Raw genomic sequence first — 22261 nt, 5'->3', positions numbered from 1 at the left:
TCCAGAGGGCAGAGATGAACTCAGAATCGCAGAGTTTCTTAACTTACGGACAGGAAGCAATTTTTATGTAGGGAGATTGGAGTCTCCAGCTAGATGCTCAGAGAATGCTGAAAGCAATAGGACTTCAGAAAGGAAGGTCAAGAGGATAAACCCACATTACAACAAAAAAGAATAGCCCCAAGATGAGGGAGCAAGTCTCCACAAGTGACACAACAAGTTTGTCACCAACAGTTCAAGAACAGAGAGCTGGCAATTGCCCTCAGTCCTACCTCGTGCTGGATACGGCCCCCAGGTATGACAGGTGGCCAGGAAGAGGACCAGTTTGCCTGCCAAAGGAAGCTGATAGTCATGGCAGAAGGCTGGGCATGCTTTACATAACGCCTTTCACCTTATATATAAAATACACCAATTAGTGGCTTTTACTTTGGGTTATAATATTATTTCCATCAGAGTTGAAGAGTCCTGGGGTAAAGTGAGAAATTAATCCACAAACCCATTTTAGAAACCACTGTGGCCTACAGTATGCTTCTGAGTGTTCCATTTGCTGGAGAATCGTATTGATCCCTGGGAGAAAGAGTAATGGAGTAATAAGGACTTGAAGATAAGCAGGAAGGGCTGGATGCTTATACTGACAGCTGGACACAATGGGGCACGTACGGAATGGACATACTGTTCTCTTGGCCAGCTCCCAAACAGGAACGACAACTTATCCTGTAGCAGAAGAGAGGAAAGGTGCCAAGGCATCAAGCCGATTGTGGGGAGGAAAGCTTAGGAGTGTGACATGATGCAGAAAGTCCCAAATGTCCAGCAGAACTTATTCCAAATCCCCCAAGAAGATAGCGGTTTGTAAAAGAGTAGACAGCCTAGTGGTCCGTTACAGGCACAGTAAGAAATCAGGAGAGTAAACCCACCATTTGAAGAGCCTAGGGGGAGTTGTAACACTGATGCATAAAACCTGACGCCTTCTTACTCTTCCCTCCTCTCCTTTCCCTCCTCCTTTTTCCATTTCAGTGAGGCAGTAGCAGGTACGGCAAAGAGGGCACCATACCAAGCCACTCTGCGAGAGCAGGTGGAAAAGGACCACACAGAAATGGGTACAGGTCTAACTCCTGCATCACACAGAAGTGGCAGCAGCTGCAGTAACTAAGTTAAGCCATCAGGAAATGGAGTGGGGATAAGCAAATGTGGTTTACCGAAGAGGAGGTCAAACCCAACCAAAGAGAATTCGAGAATCATCTTGGTGTTCTCAAGGAAGGAGAAGACTTAGGGAAGCTGGTTCCTAGAATCCCTCATGGGAGAGCAAACAAGAACAGCTACTGATATTGACTGGTACATTTCTCCTTCAATATCCTCTCATGGAATGGGTGGTCACGGAGTCTTGGGGGTACATTTGAGTGACTAATTCTTTGAAACAGGATTATGATGTTGAATCCTATCTTATAGCAGAAATTGGAAGGTGGAGGTTCATAGTTTCTTCTAAGTACTTTGTCTGCAGTTAGGTGAACAGTGGTGTTTCGGACACCTCTGAGTTAGAACCACTAGACTTGTCATGGGAACAACTTCTCATGGGAACAGTGAGCCTTTTTTTTTTTTTTTTTTTTTTTTTACTCAATAAAAAAAATTAAAAAAGGAAGTTTAAAAAAAATAGCTAAATAACCATTAAGGGACACTCTGAAGTAATGTGCAATTGCAAGAGAATTTAAGAAACAATGAACCTAATTACAAGGTTTTCTAAGGAGATGTTGTCTGAAAAGACACAGGCAGACTCATATACCTCCTTCCATATATACCCTCTCCATCCCTTTCTCCATCTGGAAATCTCCAGCTCTGTACATTGAACTGTTCTGTGATACTCCCTCCTTGTAATATGAAGCCACCAGATTTTTGGGGTCCTGGCAGTCTTAACTTTTCTTCCGCCTCCTCCACAAGTAGTCAACTGGACCCTTCCTGCCCTGGTCCTTCAAAATGTGGGAGTTGCCCCCTCGTGAGAGCTTTCTCTTTAGTTTTTCCTGAGGATAGAGAAATGGGCTGGAATTCAGTAGGGATTTTGTTTAGACTTTAGTCAAGACTTCTTGAACTAAGGTATGTGAACTGGGATGTATTACCAAAGACATTTTTTTTCTTTTTTCTTTTTTTGTTTGGTTAAAAATATACAGATTTATAATCTTTCCATATGCCTTCTTACAGGTGAGAGACAGGAGATGTATAAGGAAAAAATATTTCCCTTGCTCCCTAGACCGTCTATTCTCTGACATCTATAGTCCATCAGAATCCAGTGCTAAATGGCATGGGAGAGCCGAGAGCTGCATGTGATAGGAGAAGCTATCATTCAATAGAGTAACAGCCAGAGGACAGCATTTTGCTCTTCTCTTTGTCATCCTTTCTTGAACCCAGATGCAAGATCATTCCAAGGCACTATTAAAAATATGGGCCACGGGGCACCTGGGTGGCTCAGTCGGTTAAGCGTCCGACTTCAGCTCTGGTCGTGATCTCACAGTCCGTGAGTTCAAGCCCCGCGTCAGGCTCTGTGCTGACAGCTCGGAGCCTGGAGCCTGTTTCGGATTCTGTGTCTCCCTCTCTCTCTGCCCCTTCTGTGCTCACGCTCTGTCTCTCTCTGTCTCATAAATAAAAAACATTAAAAAAAATTAAAAAATTAAAATATGGGCCAAGATTATGGCAGCCTGGGAAGGCCTTATTTTGGACTTCAGCCATTTGACCTTGGATCACTCTGTTCATCCAGACTAGTCCTAAAGATTTTGTCAGCACTTTTGGCAACTTCAGGACGTTATTGCGCAGTTCAGCATGTATCCCTTGGTCCACTCAAGGTTGGGTGGGGTAAAAACAGCTCCTGTAGTTGCTGCATAGTCCTCCAAAGGTTTAGGCCAGATCCCAAGGTGAAAGTGCACCACGATGCCATGACCACATCTCACAGCTGCCCATCTCCATGGGCCTGCAGGCCACGTAAGCTTTTAGCTACCAGTATCCAGAGTTATTCGGTCTCATTATCTGACCAAAGTGTGGTTGTATGCTGAAGGTTAATGTGAGTCCTTTGTAATCGCTGAGCTAACACAGAGCCATGGAAAGGGAAAGGAAAGAATTTGCACTCTGGGAAACAGAGAGACTATGTTCAAAGGCTAATTCTGCTTTCTTTCAAGCGTGTGAAGGTCACTCTGTGCAGGAAGCCTACCTGCCCTGAGGAATACATGAGACAATGCACGTAACACAGTGGCCCAGTCGGCATGAGTCGGTATGCCCATCTACCTTAATTGTTGTTAAAATCATTGTGTGGAACAGGCCAGTTGGTTATAGTACATGCAAACAAGCTTCCAGGGAGTGTTTCTTGGCAGCTAATTTCTATTTTTTCCCCCTTCACATTCCAGCTCTCTACCCTTTTCCATCCTGTGCTCATTATTACCAATTAGAGTTTTCACCAACAATTTTCAAGCATGTGCTTCCTCCCTCAGATCGCAACTACAAATGAAGGCCTACCTAAGGTGACCTCTCTGTGTCTGCAATCATCCTCTCATGATTGCTTCTAAACAGCTATAAACTAGACCCTCTGTACAAGCAGCCTCCCTAAAAAGGAGCAAATGGCAGCTGAGCTGCGGATTTCCCCAGGAATGCTGGGGGAGGGGTAAAATAGAAGGCATTGAACTGGGAATGAGGAGACTTGGTCATGGTCCAAAATCTACCTCTTGGGGGTTGTGTGACCCCGAATCCATTCACCTCAGTTTATTCATTGGTAAATTAGAGCTAACAGTGCCCACTTGGCTTAGCTCACGGGGTCTCTCCCACAGGGCTGTTCCAAGGAACCAGGATAATAGTGTTGCCAATGTGGCCGGCCTAGCAACTGGTGCCATGTGAGAGTGATTTCTGATGGTGCGTGGCTAAAGCCTTTATTACTTCTTTTAATTTAAAGCTTTGTCCTTATTTTTATGTGTATTAGAAAAATTATACAACTAGCACACCAAACGCATATATCAACAGATATAATTTCTCAGGAAGAGTCTTAAGTGAAGAACAAGAGACAATACAAGTGTATATGTGTAACTGTGTGTGTAGGGGTGGGGTGGGTGGGTGCGTATAATGTGTAATTATGACAGAAAAGGAAGGTAGTGTCCTCATAAAATATTGGAGTCTGCAAAAACAGAATAAATAGAACAGCTGTCTAAAGATTTCAGGGAGCTCAACAAACATGTCATTATTACTCCTCTGGAGGCCCCTGAGTTTCCTGGTCTACACAAGTCAACGAATGGTTGTCGATGCCTTCCACGTACCAGGCACTTCTCTGGTTTCTGAGGATATAACAATATACAAGGTAGGCAAAATTCCTCCCTCTTAGAGCCTGCATTCAGGTGGAGAAGCGTGTCTAAACGCACAAAATGGTTGTGCGGATCTGACCTGATGACGTAGAAAGAAAGCATTCGACCACTGCAAACACTCTATCAATGTCTGGTATTGTTGTAGTGAGATGCCAGAGGTAGGAATGAGGAATTGATTTGAGAATATCTAAAAAATGCCTGGCAGAACCCAGAGAAATGCTCTACTGTGGACAAATGTAAATTGTTTTTGTTTCTGTTGGGTTTTCCTCTGGGTTAAATTCCTGGAAAAAGTTTCCTAAAACTTTTGCACAGTGAAAGGGCTTATCTTAAATGCCTGCATTTGGCAATATGCACTCTCTAGAGGTAACGGGAAATGTGAATCTAATGAGTATCATACTAGAATGATGTATTTTAGTCTGCAAATAGTCAACCCAGCTTGAATTAATCTATCTGTAAAATTACTTTTCTGAATCAAATGCTCTTCTAAAATCCAAATATGTGAAAGTCTAATTTGTTTTCCTTCATTCCCTAATTTTAGAATTCTGTCCAAGAGAATTAGCCAATTTCCCTGGACTTGTTTTCTCTTTTTAAATCCCCAGAGTAACTTATTTCTTAACTGGGATTGGTTGCATTAAGTCTGCATTTATTGAATCTTCCTATCAATTCTCAAGTTGGCTACTTGACAACCTTTAAGGGGTCAGCTGCTCTTACATGGGAAATCACTGCCTCCGTGAACTTACTAAGTAATATCCTAGTAGCTTGAAAGAGTTAAAGTAAGTTTCTAAAGCCGCATAATTTCCCAACAAGGAACAGCTTATGTGCTGAGAGACTGTGTTGAAAAATGAATAGTAATGAATTCATGACCAAATAACCACGCAGCAAAGACTAAAACCGGAGTATGATATATGGAGAGGCTGCAGCATACAAAGGCCAGAATGTAAGAGGAAAGATGTATTAACCAGGCCTGCAAACAAGACAAGTCCATATAACTGTGGCTTTCAGGACCTCCGCAAATGAGTAACTGAAGATGAGGAATCATGACTCCTACGTTGTTGGGGTTTTTTTTAATTAATTTTTTTTCTCTTCTTTTTTGTAAATATAATTTATTGTCAAGTTGGCTAACATACACTGCTATCACATGCTTGCCTCTACAGGTCTGCCTCTAGTGTTGTTACTTGGGGTGACGGTCCCACTGTTCTGCTAAACAAGCTAATGGGCGAAGCAGGTCAATTGTGCTCGTGTTTACGGTCTTAGTTTTATTTATTTATTTATTTTAATTTTTTTTTTCAACGTTTATCTATTTTTGGGACAGAGAGAGACAGAGCATGAACGGGGGAGGGGCAGAGAGAGAGGGAGACACAGAATCGGAAACAGGCTCCAGGCTCTGAGCCATCAGCCCAGAGCCCGACGCGGGGCTCGAACTCACGGACCGCGAGATCGTGACCTGGCTGAAGTGGGACGCTTAACCAACTGCGCCACCCAGGCGCCCCTATGGTCTTAGTTTTAAAAGAAGAGAAGAAAAAGGAGCTTAAGGCTTTCTGTTTCGATTAAGTAGTCAGCAGATGAAACTATTTGCTAAACCTGGCTACCTGGTGTGAAATGCAAGGCTTATCAGTTTGAAACGTGACGTAGGAATAGAAAAATGATTCTTAAAACTGGATCTCCCAGAACTTAGAACCCAAAGGAATGTTGTCTCTTTTCAGCACATTCTCGTTGGGAGGTCATATACTTACTCTAATTGTGTTGTTTTCGTCTAAACATTTGGAACTCCTCTCGTGGAATTGTCTTCAGAGCCTGCAGAGCATTTTTCTGACAGTTCCACTCTGTGCCAAGTCTTCATCCTTTGGGGTGGGGTGGGGGATGGGAGCCAGGGCAAGGGAGTGGATTTAATGATTTCTGGAAAGAGCAGAAAGTCATCCAGAGGCCAATCTGGTAAATGGCGTGAGTATAACCATTTGGGGTTAAAAAAAAATGCTGTCTATAAAGTGCAGAGCCTAGCTCCATCGTTTGGCCTTGTGAGCTGACTCTGGAGGCAGTCCTCAAAGAGACCTTTCCAAGCAGCTTTGGTCAGTGACTGGCATTCTTTGAAAAAGTGTATAGGGTCTCCTAAAATGGCTCCTTTGCAATAGCACCTCACCCACTTTCTTCTAGAAAACGAAGAGTGCTTGTTTCACAAATTGGCATGGTCATGGGTAGGGAAGAGCCATCATTTACGAAGGATCTAGAATCAAGATAAAGACTCAGGTAAACATTTGTCAGTAACACGGGGGAAAGAAAAGAATTTGCTGTGAATGTGTTGGCTGTTCTTTTCTCTTGGACCTCAGTTAGGATTCGGCCCTACTCTGTGTGTTTACCATGTGTGTCCTAACATAAGTCAATGTCAAATATGAGACCCTTTTCCATTTTCCAAGTCAGTCCGCCCCCTCTCTCCACTGAAAGTTTGAGAGGTATAGCAAAAAACACCAACCCTTTACTTATAATTACTTAATTTATTAATTTAGTCATGTATACTTTTAAAATCACTTTATGGACTTACAAAATTGATATAGGAATAGCATTTTCTATATAGTTTATATTTCACATAAAGAAATATTACTATAGTCCTATTTTTGTCACTTTCACATTTCAGTTTATCCCAAGTAACAGCATCTAGCATCAGGATAGTTGTTTTCTCCTTCCTGCCGTTGCATATTCTCAACATCCACTATGTGGCCACTTACTGTAATACTGTAAAAAGTGATATTTAAAAGGCTTGTTCACATTAACATCCACTCTTGCAAATGTGAGGCCATTCACCTAAGTGAAAGAATAATTAAATATGTATTAAAGTTCACCGATTTCACTTCTAGACATCTGAATCTTGCATTGATTGAGGGTGTTTGGAGATAATGTATCTTCCCTGAAAAGAACTGTGTTATTCAAAATAAAATAATGATACGAACACCCTATTGTAGGAGACTCTGAATATAAAATGGTTCCCTCTTCTCACAAGGAGTGATTTTGGGGGAAACCTTGCCTGGCATTTGAGTATACATACACACAGAGTTAATGATTTGTTTTCTGTTACCCACAGACATGACCATCTCTCTGAGTTGTCATTTCTATTGAAAGGGTTAAAACAGATTACAGGCAGAATTCAGAGTTCACAAGAAGAAATGTGATAGAATGACAGTATAACAGACAGCGAACAGAAGATGTTTGATTTTCTTTTGGCATATAGGAGAGGGGAAATACAGTGCGAGTGTTTGCCCCTAGAGATGGGAGCATGTGTACTGGATTACAAAGCAAACACCAAAAAGCTCTACATTTTTGCATTTGAAGAAATAATAGAAAGTAGCTGAAGGAGAGAGGAAGGGGAAAAGTCAACAAGAAGGGCAAGAGTCTGTTTAGTTAAATAATAATGCTGTTGTTTTTTTTTTTAATTTTTTTTCAACGTTTATTTATTTTTGGGACAGAGAGAGACAGAGCATGAACGGGGGAGGGGCAGAGAGAGAGGGAGACACAGAATCGGAAACAGGCTCCAGGCTCCGAGCCATCAGCCCAGAGCCCGACGCGGGGCTCGAACTCACGGACCGCGAGATCGTGACCTGGCTGAAGTCGGACGCTTAACCGACTGCGCCACCCAGGCGCCCAGTAACGCTGTTTATACCAAGGCATCATCGAGATTCTGGCTTTGGACTCTCAAGATTTGGGTTCTTGTAAACCATCCTGTTTTGATGCCAACTCCCATGTAAACTCTCACTATATTTGACGTTATGGCTGAAACCGATGTTCTAATCCTGGCTGTGCCTTGCAAGGTCGCCGTTCTCATGTGTTCATAATGGTCCATGGTATTGACGCCTCTGCGGGGACAGCAGCGGTCCATCAAAACGAACGTCTTCCCGCTGTTGGCTGCAGCTTGCTAGCGTTCACATGCGATTTGGGAGACCAAGAAATTAAGGCATTCTTCTGGAGGATGGGTGGAGAGCCCTGGTTTTAAATGCCTCTTCCTTTTCTACATTGCAGGGTCTCAGAATGATGGCCTTCAAGGTACAATGCACAGCTTGCTGGCTTACTACACCCTGATCCGTAATAATCTGCTTTGTAACTTCCTCTTACTGATCCCATAGGTGCTTTTCCTCCTAGTTTTGGACAATCACTGGCCTGATTTGGAAATTGCATTAAGTCCTTTAAAAAAGCTGATGCGATAGTCTTTTCTGTTTTCTGTATTTGCTGTTCCTTCTACAATGTCCCACTGCCCAGAAATATTGACAACCATATGGATTTAATCAGATTCCTCTTGGACCCAGAAAAATGAGTTTATATATATCTTCTCGAGGAAGCCGGGAGAGGCAAGAGAGGTAGTGGACAAAACTGGATGCAGCGTGAGTTGACCTGGCGTCTCATTTCTGTTCTCCCCCTTCTCTCTGGACTACGGGGAAATCACATCCCTCTGGTCACCTGGTCCCATAGTTATGAAACAAGCGTTGACTCAGTCACCTATCAGATTTTGTCAAGGTCTAATAATCCACATCTCCAAATAACAGTGGTTGCCAGGTATGGGGCACTTGCTTGAAAGCAGACACCCTGCAGAGATGTGCATGGTTCAGCTGTTTCAATCTACTGCTTTGACCTCGCAGATAGGGACTGTTACTTACAGGTAAAGAAACTGAGGCTTAAAAAGTTAAGTGAGTGTCCTGGGGAAGACACCTTCTCTTTGACTGGATCCTAGCTAATGGGTTAATTCTTTTCTGAAGAAGCCAGACAGACAGTTCAGAACACCAAATAACAGATCAGCCAGAAGGATTTTTCAACCCACCTTTTGGTTCTTTTCCTTCCTTTGCTTTGCCTTCCTTAGGCCTCCGGTGGGCAGAATTGAGTTATTAAAACTCTTCTCTTCATGACCCATTACCAACATCAGTCCAGGTGAGGCTGCTCTTTTCTATTTTCATATTTTCCCCCTCCATCTGAAGTATCCCTTCCTTCCTTCTATGTGCACTCGCTGTGCTGTGTCTCTATTTTTGCAGTCCCCCTTCCCTGTGTTTATCTAGACATGTATAGCCTTGAAAACTAATGTTATTATGCATCAGTGTTTTTGATTTTCATAATTGCCATCAAGATTCAATTCTCACCTCTTTTCATTCTTTCTTTACTCAACAGTTTGAGATTCGTCAATGTTGTTAGGTGAAAATCTTGTTCACTGTGTCTAATGGTTACATAGGATTCCATCATATTATACCACACACTTTCTTTATAGATTTCCCTTATCAATGGGTATTTAGGTTGGCTCCAACTCCTTGCTACCACAAACAGTCTGGCATGAGCGCCCTCTAATATATCTTTGTCCACACTTAAAATGAGATTTGTTTTTGAATTATATATGCAGGAATAGGGTTTATGGGTCATCGTGTGTACGCATCTTACTTTCACAAAGCATTGCTGGTTGCTTTCTAGAAAGGCTGCATTGCTTTGTACTTCCTCCAGTGCTGTACGAGGATTACTGTTTTTCCACATGCTTACCAGCGCTAGTTATCTTCTGGCTTTCTAATTTTTGCCAGTCTCTGTGTATTAAGTGGTATATCACTTTCACATTAATTTACATCAATTGGATTGCTAGTGAGGTAGTACATTCTTCATATAATTTTTAGCCACTTGGGGTTCCCTCCTGTGATTTGACTATTTATATCTTTGCCCATGTTGTTTTGTTTTGTTTTGTTTTTCCTTACTGTGGTTCCTAACTTTGCTGGTGTTTATGGTTATGACTCTTTATTTTTAAAAATTTTTTTTCAACGTTTATTTATTTTTGGGACAGAGAGAGACAGGGCATGAACGGGCGAGGGGCAGAGAGAGAGGGAGACACAGAATCGGAAGCAGGCTCCAGGCTCTGAGCCATCAGCCCAGAGCCTGACGCGGGGCTCGAACTCACGGACCGCGAGATCGTGACCTGGCTGAAGTCGGACGCTTAACCGACTGCGCCACCCAGGCGCCCCTGGTTATGACTCTTTAATTTGTCTTATTTTCTCTTAGTGTGGGTTATTCTCCCCATTTTCTCTGCTTTGAACTTCATTTTTTAAAATTTTTTAGATGTTTATTTTTGAGAGAGAGGGGAGAGCTAGTGGGGGAGAGACAGAGAGAGAGAGAGGGACACACAGAATCCGAAGTAGCTCCAGGCTCTGAGTGGTCAGCACAGAGGCTGACACGGGGCTTGAACCCACGAACCGCAAGATCATGACCTGAGTCAAAGTCAGTCGCCTAACCCACTGAGCCGCCCAGGCGCCCCTAATTTCATTGTCAATATTGACTTAACTGAATTACAAGAGTTTCTTTCCACATCTTGACATTTAATTATGTGTGGGTTTTAGCTGTTGTCATTCTCCAAGTCTGTCACTTCTGTTAGCTTTATCAACAAAGGTTTTCTTCATTTCCTTCAATATGTCCTAATACCTGATTTATCTTCTTTTTGGTTTTACCTTAACCCTTTGAAAATTCTTATTTTTCCACGTAAATTTTAGAATCCATTTTTTTATTTTAAATTTTTTTTCTGGGATTTTTATTGTAGTTGCATTGAATTTAGAGATTGATCAAGGGAGAATTAACTCTATGTGATGTTACAGCAAGCTGTTAATATACATGATATTTAATGTTCCATTTATTTAGGTTTTCTGGTACATATGTGCTTTAATAGTTTAAATTTTATTCTCTATAAAGCTCTGTGTTTTCTTTGGTTGATGTCTATATGCTTTATAGTTTTTTGTTGCTACTATGAGTGGGATTTTATATTCTATTATATTTTCTGTGGATTATTGCTTGTTTATATGAACACTGTTAATTTTGTGTGTGTGTGTACTGTGTGTGTGTATGTATATGTGTGTATATATATATATATATATGAAATAAACTTGCTGAACTCCCTTTTAATTATAATTGTTTACTTTTCTTAGGTTTTCTAAGCATTTGATCATGGTATTACAATTGTAAATAGTAACAATTTGGTCTCCTTCCTTCCTGGTCTTACTTAATGCATTGACCAGGACTTCCTGAACTCTGTTAAAGAGTAGCGGTAACACCAAGGCATTCATGTCTTGTTCCTAACTTAAAAGGAAATTGCATCTAAAAATTTTTAATTAAATTTGATGATTGCAATAGATCATTAGTAGAAAGCCTTTATCAAGTTAAAGAAGTTCCCCTCGGGGCGCCTGGGTGGCGCAGTCGGTTGAGCGTCCGACTTCAGCCAGGTCACGATCTCGCGGTCCGTGAGTTCGAGCCCCGCGTCAGGCTCTGGGCTGATGGCTCGGAGCCTGGAGCCCGTTTCCGATTCTGTGTCTCCCTCTCTCTCTGCCCCTCCCCCATTCATGCTCTGTCTCTCTCTGTCCCAAAAATAAATAAACGTTGAAAAAAAAAAAATTAAAAAAAAAAAAAGTTCCCCTCTATTCCTCGTTTTTTAAGAGTTTATTTTAAAAACTTAGATGTTGAATTTTATCCAGTGTTTTTACTTTTTTTCTTTTCAGATTTTATTTTATTTTTAATAGTCTCTATACCCAACGTGGGGCTGAACTCACAACCCCAAGATCAAGAGTCGCATGCTCTGGGAATGCAAACTAGTGCAGCTACTGTGGAAAAGAGTATGGAAGTTTCTCAAAAAATTAAAAATACAACTACCCTATGACCCAGCAATTACACTACTAGGTATTTATCCAAAGGATAAAAAAATGCTGATTCGAAGGGGCACATGAACCCCAATGTTTATAACAGCACTATTGACAATAGCCAAAGTATGGAAAGAGCCCAAATGTCCATTGAGTAATGAATGGATAAAGAAGATGTAGTGTGTGTGTGTGTGTGTGTGTGTGTGTGTGTGTGTGTAATGGAATATTACTCAGTGATCAAAAAGAATGAAATCTTGCCATTTGCAACAATGTGGTTGAAACTAGAATGCATTATGCTAAACAAATCAAGTCAGTCAGAGAAGTGCAAATATCATATGATTTCACCCCATGTGGAACTTAAGAAACAAAACAAATGAACATAGGAGAAGGGAAGGAAAAATAAGATAAAAACAGAGAGGGAGACAAACCATAAGACACTCTTAAATACAGAGAACAAGCTGAGGGTTGCTGGAGAGGAGGTGGGTTGGGGGGATGGGCTAAATGGGTGATGGGCATTAAAAAGAGCACTTGCTGGGATGAGCACTGGATGTTATATGTAAGTGATGAATCACTAAATTCTACTCCTGAAATCATTATTACACTATATGTTAACTAACTTGGATTTAAATTAAAACATAAATGAATTTTTAAAAAGTCACATGCTCTACTGACTGAGCCAGCAAAGCACCCCGATCCAATGCTTTTTCTGCATTTGTTGAGCTAATCACGTGATTTTTCTCCTTTACTCAGTCAACGTGATGAATTATTTTAATAGTTTTACATTTTCTCTTCCTGAACCATTTTTCTTTAATGGGCCCTATTTGACCATACTTTATGTTTTAAATAAATTATTGAATTCTGATAGCTGGTATTTTAATTAGGATTTTTGTGCTCATGTTCATGAGTGAAACTGATCTATAGTTTGTCTTCTTGAACTGGACTTGGTGTCAAGACTAGACGAGCCTCACAAAATGAGTTTGACCCTTTTTCCCTTTGAGTCTTATTTGTGCAACAGCTTGCTGAAAACAGGGAGATTCACCGCGAAATAGCCCTTCTCCCGGTTTCCCCATAGGAATAAAGGGCAACCCGTTATCAGAACAAAAGCACTGACTCTGATGTCTCTCTTTCTTTCACACTCATTCACTTTCTGAATAAATCATACTGCCTGCACCTTTACAGTCCATCTCCAATCCAGCCATCTCTCCCCTCTACCACTTCCACTCTCGTCTACGAAATAACGATCACGTCTGGATGGTGCGCAACCTTGTGTTTGGGACTCCTGTGTTTGCTTTCACCTCTTTATAGTTCATCTCATAGTAGCCAGCATCTATTTACAGCATCAATCAGATCACGTGACCCTGTTAGCATCATCGCCTATCCATCCCATTGGTGAAGGAGGAGTTCCCACCTTGGGCCCCTGGTGTGGCTAATGGCTCCAACACAGGATACCCAACACTGGACAGATGAGACTGACAACAGTTTATTAGTCACTGCACACTCACAGTCTGGGGAAGCACGCTGCCTGGCATGCATGGCCTGCCTGGTGGTTGCACCAGAAACAGAGTGAACAACCACGGGTGGTGGGAGGCAGGCTTTGTAGTATCAAGGCTGTGATGCCCCTGATTCCCACAGGAGGATGTGATTGGTTGAATAATTTACGGATAAGCAAGAACTGCACCTTGTCCATGATGAGCCAGTTTTTTGGCTAGGGCATCTATTCCGCAGAAGCAGGACGGGGAGGGGAACTCATGGATGGCCATTTCAGGCCTCCCTAGTATCCCCCAGCTGTCAATGGAAGACATAACACTGGACTTTATTTTTAGGCGTGACATCACAAGCTTCCTTGTCAAAACTTTACAATGGCACCTACAAGGCCCTCCGTGGTCTGACATCTGGCTACCTCTCTGGCCTTATTTCCTACCCTTTCCCTTCCTTTGTGTGCTCTATTCAAGCCACACTGACTTGCCTGTTCTTACTCAAACCCATCAAACGTGTTTTCACCTCAGGCCTTAGTCCCTTGCTTTTCGTCCACTTGAACATTCTTCCCCCAAATGTCTTCATGACTTTTTTTTTTTCCATTTTCTTTGGATCTCTACTCACTTTCTCAGTGTAGAATAAAAAGCATTATTTTGCATGCTTCCATGCTTTATATAAATGCTACTATATTTTGCTTTTCTTCTTCATTCTTAACATTTTGAAATTTATCCAGGTTGCTACATTTATCTATGTATCATTCATTTTATCTACTGTATTTATTCCATTTGGCAAGGCCAGCAGCCTTGATTCATCTCATCTCCTATGGATGGACGTTTAAGTTGCTCCCAGGTTTTACTCTATCACAGACGATGCTTCAGTGACTAGCCTTGTCAGGTCTCCTTGTGAACCCGGATGAGATTTTTCTTTAGGGTATGTATGAAAATACAGAATTGTTGATCAAAGGGTACCAGGAACTTGTTGGGAGTTGGTCTCAGAAGTGGAGCTGGGAGAGTCATATGCAGTCTTCCTCTGGTTAAAAGTGTAGAAACTACTAGAAGAGCTGAAAGCCCTGAGACCTAGAAAAGACACTGACTTAAGTAAGTGCTGACAGTTGTCCCCCGGTTCACAGAGGAGCTTCTACTGTCTGTGAGATGAGTCATTGCTCTTGGATACTGTCACTAAGGGCCACCCTCCGTGAAGCATCTGTTACCGCTGACTGAACTGTGGCAAGATGCTCCCGTTGGCAGGAGCGACTGCTATGGCAAATTGTTAGGCTGGGGGTTCTTAACTCTTAGAGATGTTGGACTTTCTCCCTCAGCCTTAGTGAGTCACTCTTTACCTACAGAGAAGAATAGAGAGAATTGGTCTTTGTCAATAATCGTTACCAAATTGAGAGAATAACAGTTTCCCATGGGAATCCTTGGTAAGCATCAGATGCCTAGAAACTATGGAAAGAAACTCAAAACATCTTCAGAGCTCTTGAATTAGAGCCCAACTTTCAGATTTCTGATGGAGGGTGTGGCCCAGGAAAAAATGCCTTTATTGGCATGTGCATCTATTTACTTTCTCTCTCCTCTAGTCCTTATTATTATTTTTTTTTATTCTCTTCCTTCCTCTCCCCCTTATCCTCTTTCTCTTTCTCATTTTCTTGGTCTCTTGTATATGTGTAAGATTTGTTAGTAGTATTTTAAGACCCTACTTAACCTCTGTGGTGTTCATGTTTTGACACCCGAGAACAGAGGAAATGTTTAATACAATGAGTAACAGTAAAGGGTTCAGAAGAAAACTGTGAATACTGAGGAGCCCCACCCTGGAACTTGTTCTTTGGCCTGACCATATGAGCCAGTCCTTGGTGTGGCTCTCTTGGGTGCATTATAGGAGTCATGCTTCCCCTCCAAGATGTCATCATGAAGACCCCTGGGCCCGAAGAACCTCAGAGGACTGGGAAGATGGCTATGATGGCCTATTTTTTTCAAGTTTACTTATTTTTGAGAGAGAGCAAGTGAGTGAGAGAGAGAATCCCAAGCAAGCTCTGAACTGCCAGCACAGAGCCCAATGTGGGGCTCAAACCCATGAACCACGAGATCATGACCCCAGCAGAAATCAAGAGTTGGACACCAGCCAGGACTAGACTGAGCCAGCCAGGTGCCCCTTTAATGGCCTACTTTTGATCCCAGAAACAGAGATGAGTTGATTGTTTTTTTTATATGCAACACCATGATGCATGGACACCCAGTTCCCTCAGAAACAAGAGCCAAAGGCAAGACAGAGTGAAGGCTAAAACATTCGATTGAAAGTCAGGAGATTTGAGTCCTAATTCTGACTCTGCCACTATCTAGTTGGTGACCTTTGGCCAATTACCTAACCCTCTGGGCTTAGTTACCTTATTTAAAACATGAGGGTTTGGAGGTAGATGATGTGTGATTTTTATCAAAATTTCCTAAGCACTCAAATTTTTTAAGCACCTGTTCAGAGGATACAATCTACTTCTAAGCAACTACCACATACAATCTAAAGTGCATTTTAGTTCTAAAATGTCTTGAAATTGGAAAGGATTTCTTTTTTCTATGTCCAGGTTCACTTGAGTTGTGATCATTTGAGATCCTGAGTGGTTTTACAGATGCCATGTTCCTAAGGGGGTCACATGATTTCTCAGCCCAAATTTACGCCTGGGCAGATTGGAGGATCTCTACTGTTTTCTCATTATGCAATTACCTTCTGGGGGACACAGTCTTCTTGAAGTTATATCAGTTCTGTCTTACCATGATCACTCTATTTCTCAGTCCTTTTATCTATGACTCAGGGGGAGTGGGTCCCAGACCCACCATATTGCACCTATTTGGGAACATATAATCTACTTCCAAGCTTAACAGTGGGAAGCATTGTTTCAATTAAATATTTCCCAACAGTAAGGACTTAAGTCTACTTCTATGGCTTCCCAGGGGGCATTTTCCATGAAACTGAAAGGAACATTCTTTTAAAGAGATTGGCAAAGGCGGGCATCTCTTATTAACCATTGTGAGAACAACTTGCTTCTTGAATATGGCTGCCATATTTTTGCCCAAAGCACCAAATTCTCTTATTACTTTCCTACCCAAAAATTGTCATCATCCCTATTGCCTATAGAATTCAAGCTTGTTTACTTACTTTTTTTTAATGTTTATTTACTTATTTATTTTGAGAGAGACAAAGCACAAGCAGGGGAGGGGCAGAGAGAGGAAGAGAGAGAATCCCAAGCAGGCTTTGCACTGTCAGTGCAGAGCTTGATGCAGGGCTTGAACCCACGAACCTCAAGACGAACCTCAAGATCATGACCTGAGCCACAACCAAGAGTCTGAGGCTCAACTAACTGAGCCACCAGGGCACCCCAACTTACTTTTTTTTTTTAAGGAAGACTTCTGTTCTGTGGCCCCATATTACCTCTCTGTCATTATTTCCCGTTGTTTCAGCCTGCCCTACCCACCTCCTCTAGTCTCAAGCTTGTTTGCACCCCCAGGGAATGAGGAGAGGGAAAAACTTGATTGACTAGCTACTATGTGCTAATAACTGTCATGGGTATTTTCCCATTTGTTGTTTGATTTCATAGCTGAAGAAATTAAGGATCAAAGAATTTGTATACATTGCCCAACTCAAAAATAGAAAAGCTGGAGTTGTTCCCAAGGGCTATTTGACTTTGAGTCCATAGTTATTTTGCCTAACACCTGCCTCTCATCCAGGGGTCCCACATCCCAACCTGCTAATCAGGAGAGTTGTTGTGGGAATTGTTCCTGGCAGACCTCCCCAGTATCTGCTCCTCTGGCCCTGCTAGTCACTTGTGTAAATACCTAAATCCCTGAATTACTTTCTTTTAGCCTATGTAACTAGAGAGACCAAATCCTGACTAATACAACCTATTATCAGGGAATATTTTCTTTATATAAATATTAGTATCAAATTATTTTAGAGCTTAAACTTATTTTATTTACTGTTATTTTTTTAAGTAGGCTTCATGCCCAGCACAGAACCGAATGCAGGGCTTGAACTCATGACCCGGAGATCAAGACCTCAGCCAAAATCAAGAATTGGATGCTTAACCGACTGAGCCACCTGGGTGCCCCTTTAAAAATTTTTTTAAAGTAATCAAACCCAATGCTGGGCTTGAACCTATAACCCCAAGATCAAGAATCCCACACTCTACCGACTGAGTCAGCCAGGCACCCTAAGAGCTTAAACTTCTTTTAACTTTGCCTCTTTGTTTTACTGATGAGGAGACTGAAGCCCAGAGAGGTAAAGAGAATTATCCAAAATCATATAGTTAGTGACAAAGTTAAAACGGTGTCTTTGCCCCCAAACAAGGGACCTAATGGCAGACTGACAGAAGTATTTTAGAATTTTAGAGGTTTTTACCCTGAATCCCAATCTTGAACCACACTCACTAACTCTATCTCTGTAGAGAAATCACTTCATTGCTTTGTTTCTCAGTTTGTAAAACGGGAATGATCATTACCTTTTGCCCCATTATGGTGAATATTGGAGATTTCACATGTAAAATGCCTAGTACAGTATCTGTCTCATTATGTATGCTCAATAAATGGTTAAGTGCGTTCTTCTCTATTGTCCAGAATCAGCAAGGCCAAACTTCTGCACATTGAGGACCAACTGGAAAATGTCCAACAAAGACAAGCACCTTTCACTGTTCCTCCCACCTAAACTCCAGAATGTTCAACAAACACTCTGAAAGCAAATGGACCAAGACTAATGAACTCCAAATCTGATCGCAACGATTCATTTAGTATTGCACACGGCAAAGAGTAAAAGAGTTTCTAATTAAATAAAGAGTCATGAGTTTTGCTCCATAGCACATCTAGTGCAAAGTTCAGGAGGGCATAAAAACATTACATTTTTCTTTCTTTTTTTTTTTTTAATTAAAAAAAATTTTTTTTAAATTTATTTTTGAGAGAGAGCGAGAAAGTGCACAAGCAGGGGAGGGGCAAGAGAGAGGGAAACACAGAACCTGAAGCAGGCTCCAGGCTCTGAGCTGTCAGCACAGAGCCCAGTGCAGGACGTGGCTCAAACTTGCGAAGCGCGAGATCATGACCTGAGCTGAAGCTGGCTGCCCAACTAACTGAGCCACCCAGGTGCCCCACATTTTTCTTATTCTTCCTGAAGAAAAGTTCAGCTTACTGTTATACTTTGAAGCCATGTCATTTTTTTCCTCAATCCCTTTTTTTGTAGGAGGGAAGGTGGGGTAATAAAAATCTGTTTTTCAAATACACATGGGATAGTGATAACAGTATTATTTGTATTTTCAGTGGATATTGAGAGGCATGCAAAAGGCGTTGTGAAATTTATAATCACATCACATTTTTTCATCTCTAAATGTCAGGGAGGTTGAAGAGTTCTAGAATGTCAAAGGTTCTAAGTCATGCACAGCTCACACGCTTAGGATGCAGACACTCACCTGCTGCTATGCTCTCCCTGCGCATTGATTGACTTCGCTTATAGACGGTATCTGTGCAGGGAGATATGCATGTGAGCGGCAGGGCATCCAAAAGAGGCATCTCTCTTGAAGGTGACTGGTTGATGTGCATGGCAGGGAATGGGTGAACACGGCTGGAAATCTCGACTGAAAGTGATGTCTTTTGCTCCAGTGTTTATAATGTTGTATAGTACTTGGGTCCCAACAGAAAACAGAGTACATTAAGGGCAATATTTGAAGAGCGTGAAAAAGGGAACTACTTGTAGAGGTGTGGAGAGGGGGTCAGAAGGGACAGTGAGGCACCAAGGGGCTGAAACAGTGAGTGGCATCGCCACCCCTAGGCTTGAAGGGGCAAGACAGAAGGCGGAGTTACTGGGACCTAGTAAGAGCTATAAGGTGGGAGAGGAACTGTTTGATAGGAGGAATTTGACCGTCAGTGGTTTGACCCTTAATGTACTCTGTTTTCTGTTGAGACCCCAAGTACTATACTATCAGGAGTTAGGGAAGTCAAAAATGCCCTGACCCCACTCTCTCCCACCCTCTGATCTCCTACCAGTGCCCTCCAATGACTAAACCCAAGAGAAGAAGCCCACTGATGCAAACCTTACAGGCCAACCTCCGTGGGATGTCGGGGAGTGGAGATGGCTAGAAATGGGTTTGGAGGTGCCAGTGGAAGAGAATTCTGCACGGCCAGTCGGTGAGTGCAGAGAAAAACACAAAAACATTTTTTCTTTCGGTTTTTTCTGCACTGCAATGGCTCTATGATTAATTCACCCTTACTGATGAAAAAAGTATCTACTATATCCCTTTCCCAGATCGTATTCGATATGGCAGTTGGAAGGTTAAACTCAATGCTCTGAAAGAGCCAAATGCTCTCAAATGGGAGGATGTTTCACTTTTAAGCCAAAGCAAGATCCCTAAGGCTTGATATATTCGATAGTCTTCTGAATACGTCAGAAATTTAAGGGGCCCATTAAGTCGCACTCCTGTTCCTTGCTCAACATAGACATAGGAATGGGGCGGATCAAGATTTTTAAGTCACTTTAGTATTGATAAGGCCTATATTAGAAGACAAACTTTGGTAGCAAGGCCAAGTGGGTTCCGAAAGAGTGCTGCAGAATATAATTCCCCCACCCAGTCATAGGCAAGGCAGGAAAACTTCAGGTCTTGCCCACAGAGGCAAAGTCTTTACTGCTGAACTCTTGAGCAGGTGAAAATAAGTGCTTCATGCATATGGACAGATCCCAGATGAGGAGACATGAGGGCTGAGGTGACTTCCTTAGCTGCTTCTCCCCAGTTCAGAGGATAAATCTGTCCTCATCCCAGGCTGGGAAGAGTTCCAACAACACTTAAAACATATGCAAACAGACAAACCAAAACAACAACAACAACAGACAAACCAGATTGAGCTCTGGTGCATCCACCCATTATCCCCTTTTGGATGGCAGGACCCATGGTGGGAGCCATCTATGGGAAAAGGGGATCCAGTTGTCTCTCAAGGAATGCATTGGTGCCCAAACCCAACTTCTGGGACTGGGAGCCCTCGTTGGAGCTGTTGACACTGATCTGCACAGCTTCTTGTGGGAGACCAGGTCCGCGTCTCCCTGCTCCCCCCAGAACCTCTGTACCCCTACGCTGTGGGGAGAACGCAGGAGGACCGGGCTCCATCCCCGCTCTGTCCTCCAGGTGGCAGAAGCACTATCCGGACTGTCTGGTGCCTGGGGCAGCCTCAGGCCAAGCCAAAGATAACATTGTGTCCGTGCACAGGAACACACTGTGCTTTTTTAGGTTCCCAGGAAACCAAATCGCGGTGAAGGTCAACAGTGTTCTTAGACCACGGGTAGCTCACATTTCGGGTTAAGAAGAACAAATATGAGGCCCCAGGACTTCCTGCCATCAAGGGCTCAAGAGCCCCCTCTTAGATCCCCTCTGATCCTCTGCTAACCAGGTACTTTCAAGCCCTGTTTACTCAGCGCAGACCTTCTTGAGCACCGTAACTGAAGCACTCAGTGTAGAAAGCTGCTCCAGTGGATCTGGAGAGAGAATTAAGGAGTTGCAAAGAGCTTCCTGCCCTGACCCCATTGGCTCTCTTCCTTGGGGTATCCTCCCTCCCCACCAGGCCCATCCTAGGATAGTGGGACAGAATGCAACCCTCTCACCCCACGGTCAGCAACTGGAGCCACATGTATGCCATTGCCTCCTTGATATTTCTTCCCGGGTGTTTCACAGGCACACATCCCACCTGCATCCCAAGCCTCTTCCCCGTCTATGTAAAGGCAGACCCGCCCAGCCAGATGTGCAAGCCGGAAAGGAGTCACTCCTGCTAGCTCAGCCTACATCTGAGTCATTGCCAACCCATTTCCATGCTGCCCCCTAATTATCTCTTGAGCCCCCGCTACCATCCTGCTTAGCGCCACCACCATCTCTTGTCCTACGCTTGTGCCTACATTCCCTCCCACCCTGTCTCCGGGTCAGATCTGCACTGCGGTTGGAATGGTTTCTTTTCTTCAGAATGCAACACTTGTCATGTCACTTCTCCCCTTTAAAGTCTTCTGATAGCCTCCTCTTGCTCCTGGGACAGAAATCAAGACTCTAAAGGGGCTCCCTAGACCTTAATCTTGCCCTTGCTGCATCTCTGGCCTCTTGTCTGGCTCTGGTCTGCCTGGCCTCCCTCTGTATTCCAGTCTCCCAGACACCATTTCCCCTGCCACCAAAGGGCTTCTCCAGCATCTCCTGTGGAAGTCCTGTTTTTCCCCTCGGCTATGTGTCTCGTAGGCAGGGTGATGCCACTAGGGTGGGCTTTGGTGCCTAAAGGACTTACCTCTGGAATTGCTCCACGAAGACCCCGCTGACTTTCCCAGAGACATTTCATGGACTTAACTACTTTAACTACTTTAGGAAGTCTCCTCCCCCAAACTGCCAAGGCCACCTCCCTTTGGGGGAATTTGATGGAGCTAAGGAGGGTTCTCCTGGTTCTTACTCTGCTTGGGGAAGAGTGCAGACTGAGGTCCGTAATGTGAACCAGAAACTCTTGGCTTTCTTTCATTCTGTCTCTGTCCTTCTCTCTTTTTCTCCCTCTCTTTTCTTTTCTTTCTTTCCTTATTATTTTTTTTTTTTTAAACTCTTCAACCAACCCCACTGCTAAGGCATTTTTTCCTGTCAGGGGAAATGCAAACCAAACCCCCTGCTTAGGAGCTGGCTGTGAGAAACCAGGTCGGCATGACCGAGTGGTCCCTGGGCCAGCACACCAAGCCCACAGAACTGAGGAGACTTGGTCTGATGCACACTATTTTGTAGAAAGGTATCTGTTTGTGCCTTTCGGAGTACATAGGTCTCCCATAGTGTGTGTGTATCCATAGCATGTGTTTGCATATGTAATG

The 22261-nt window shown here is 42.9% G+C and overlaps 1 long non-coding RNA gene across 2 annotated transcripts in view; it reads left to right on the top strand.

Annotated features, from left to right (window-relative positions):
• The window catches only part of LOC121043830 (uncharacterized), a 235215-nt gene that overhangs the window by 137167 nt on the left and 75787 nt on the right, over window positions 1-22261 (top strand). Inside the window, exon 6 of one of the 2 annotated variants that reach the window (XR_005797019.1) lies at window positions 18025-18383. The exons of the other annotated variant lie outside the window; for it this stretch is intronic. This is a non-coding gene — a long non-coding RNA (uncharacterized LOC121043830). Of the gene's footprint in view, window positions 1-18024; window positions 18384-22261 lie in introns of those variants that run through there. 2 annotated transcript variants of the gene reach the window in all.

Source organism: Herpailurus yagouaroundi, unplaced genomic scaffold (assembly GCF_014898765.1).
Source record: "Herpailurus yagouaroundi ecotype Mexico unplaced genomic scaffold, PumYag 29, whole genome shotgun sequence".
In the NCBI taxonomy this organism is placed as follows: domain Eukaryota; kingdom Metazoa; phylum Chordata; class Mammalia; order Carnivora; family Felidae; genus Herpailurus; species Herpailurus yagouaroundi.
Note: the sequence above shows the minus strand (reverse complement) of the source record. Positions and strands in the feature narration are given on the sequence as shown.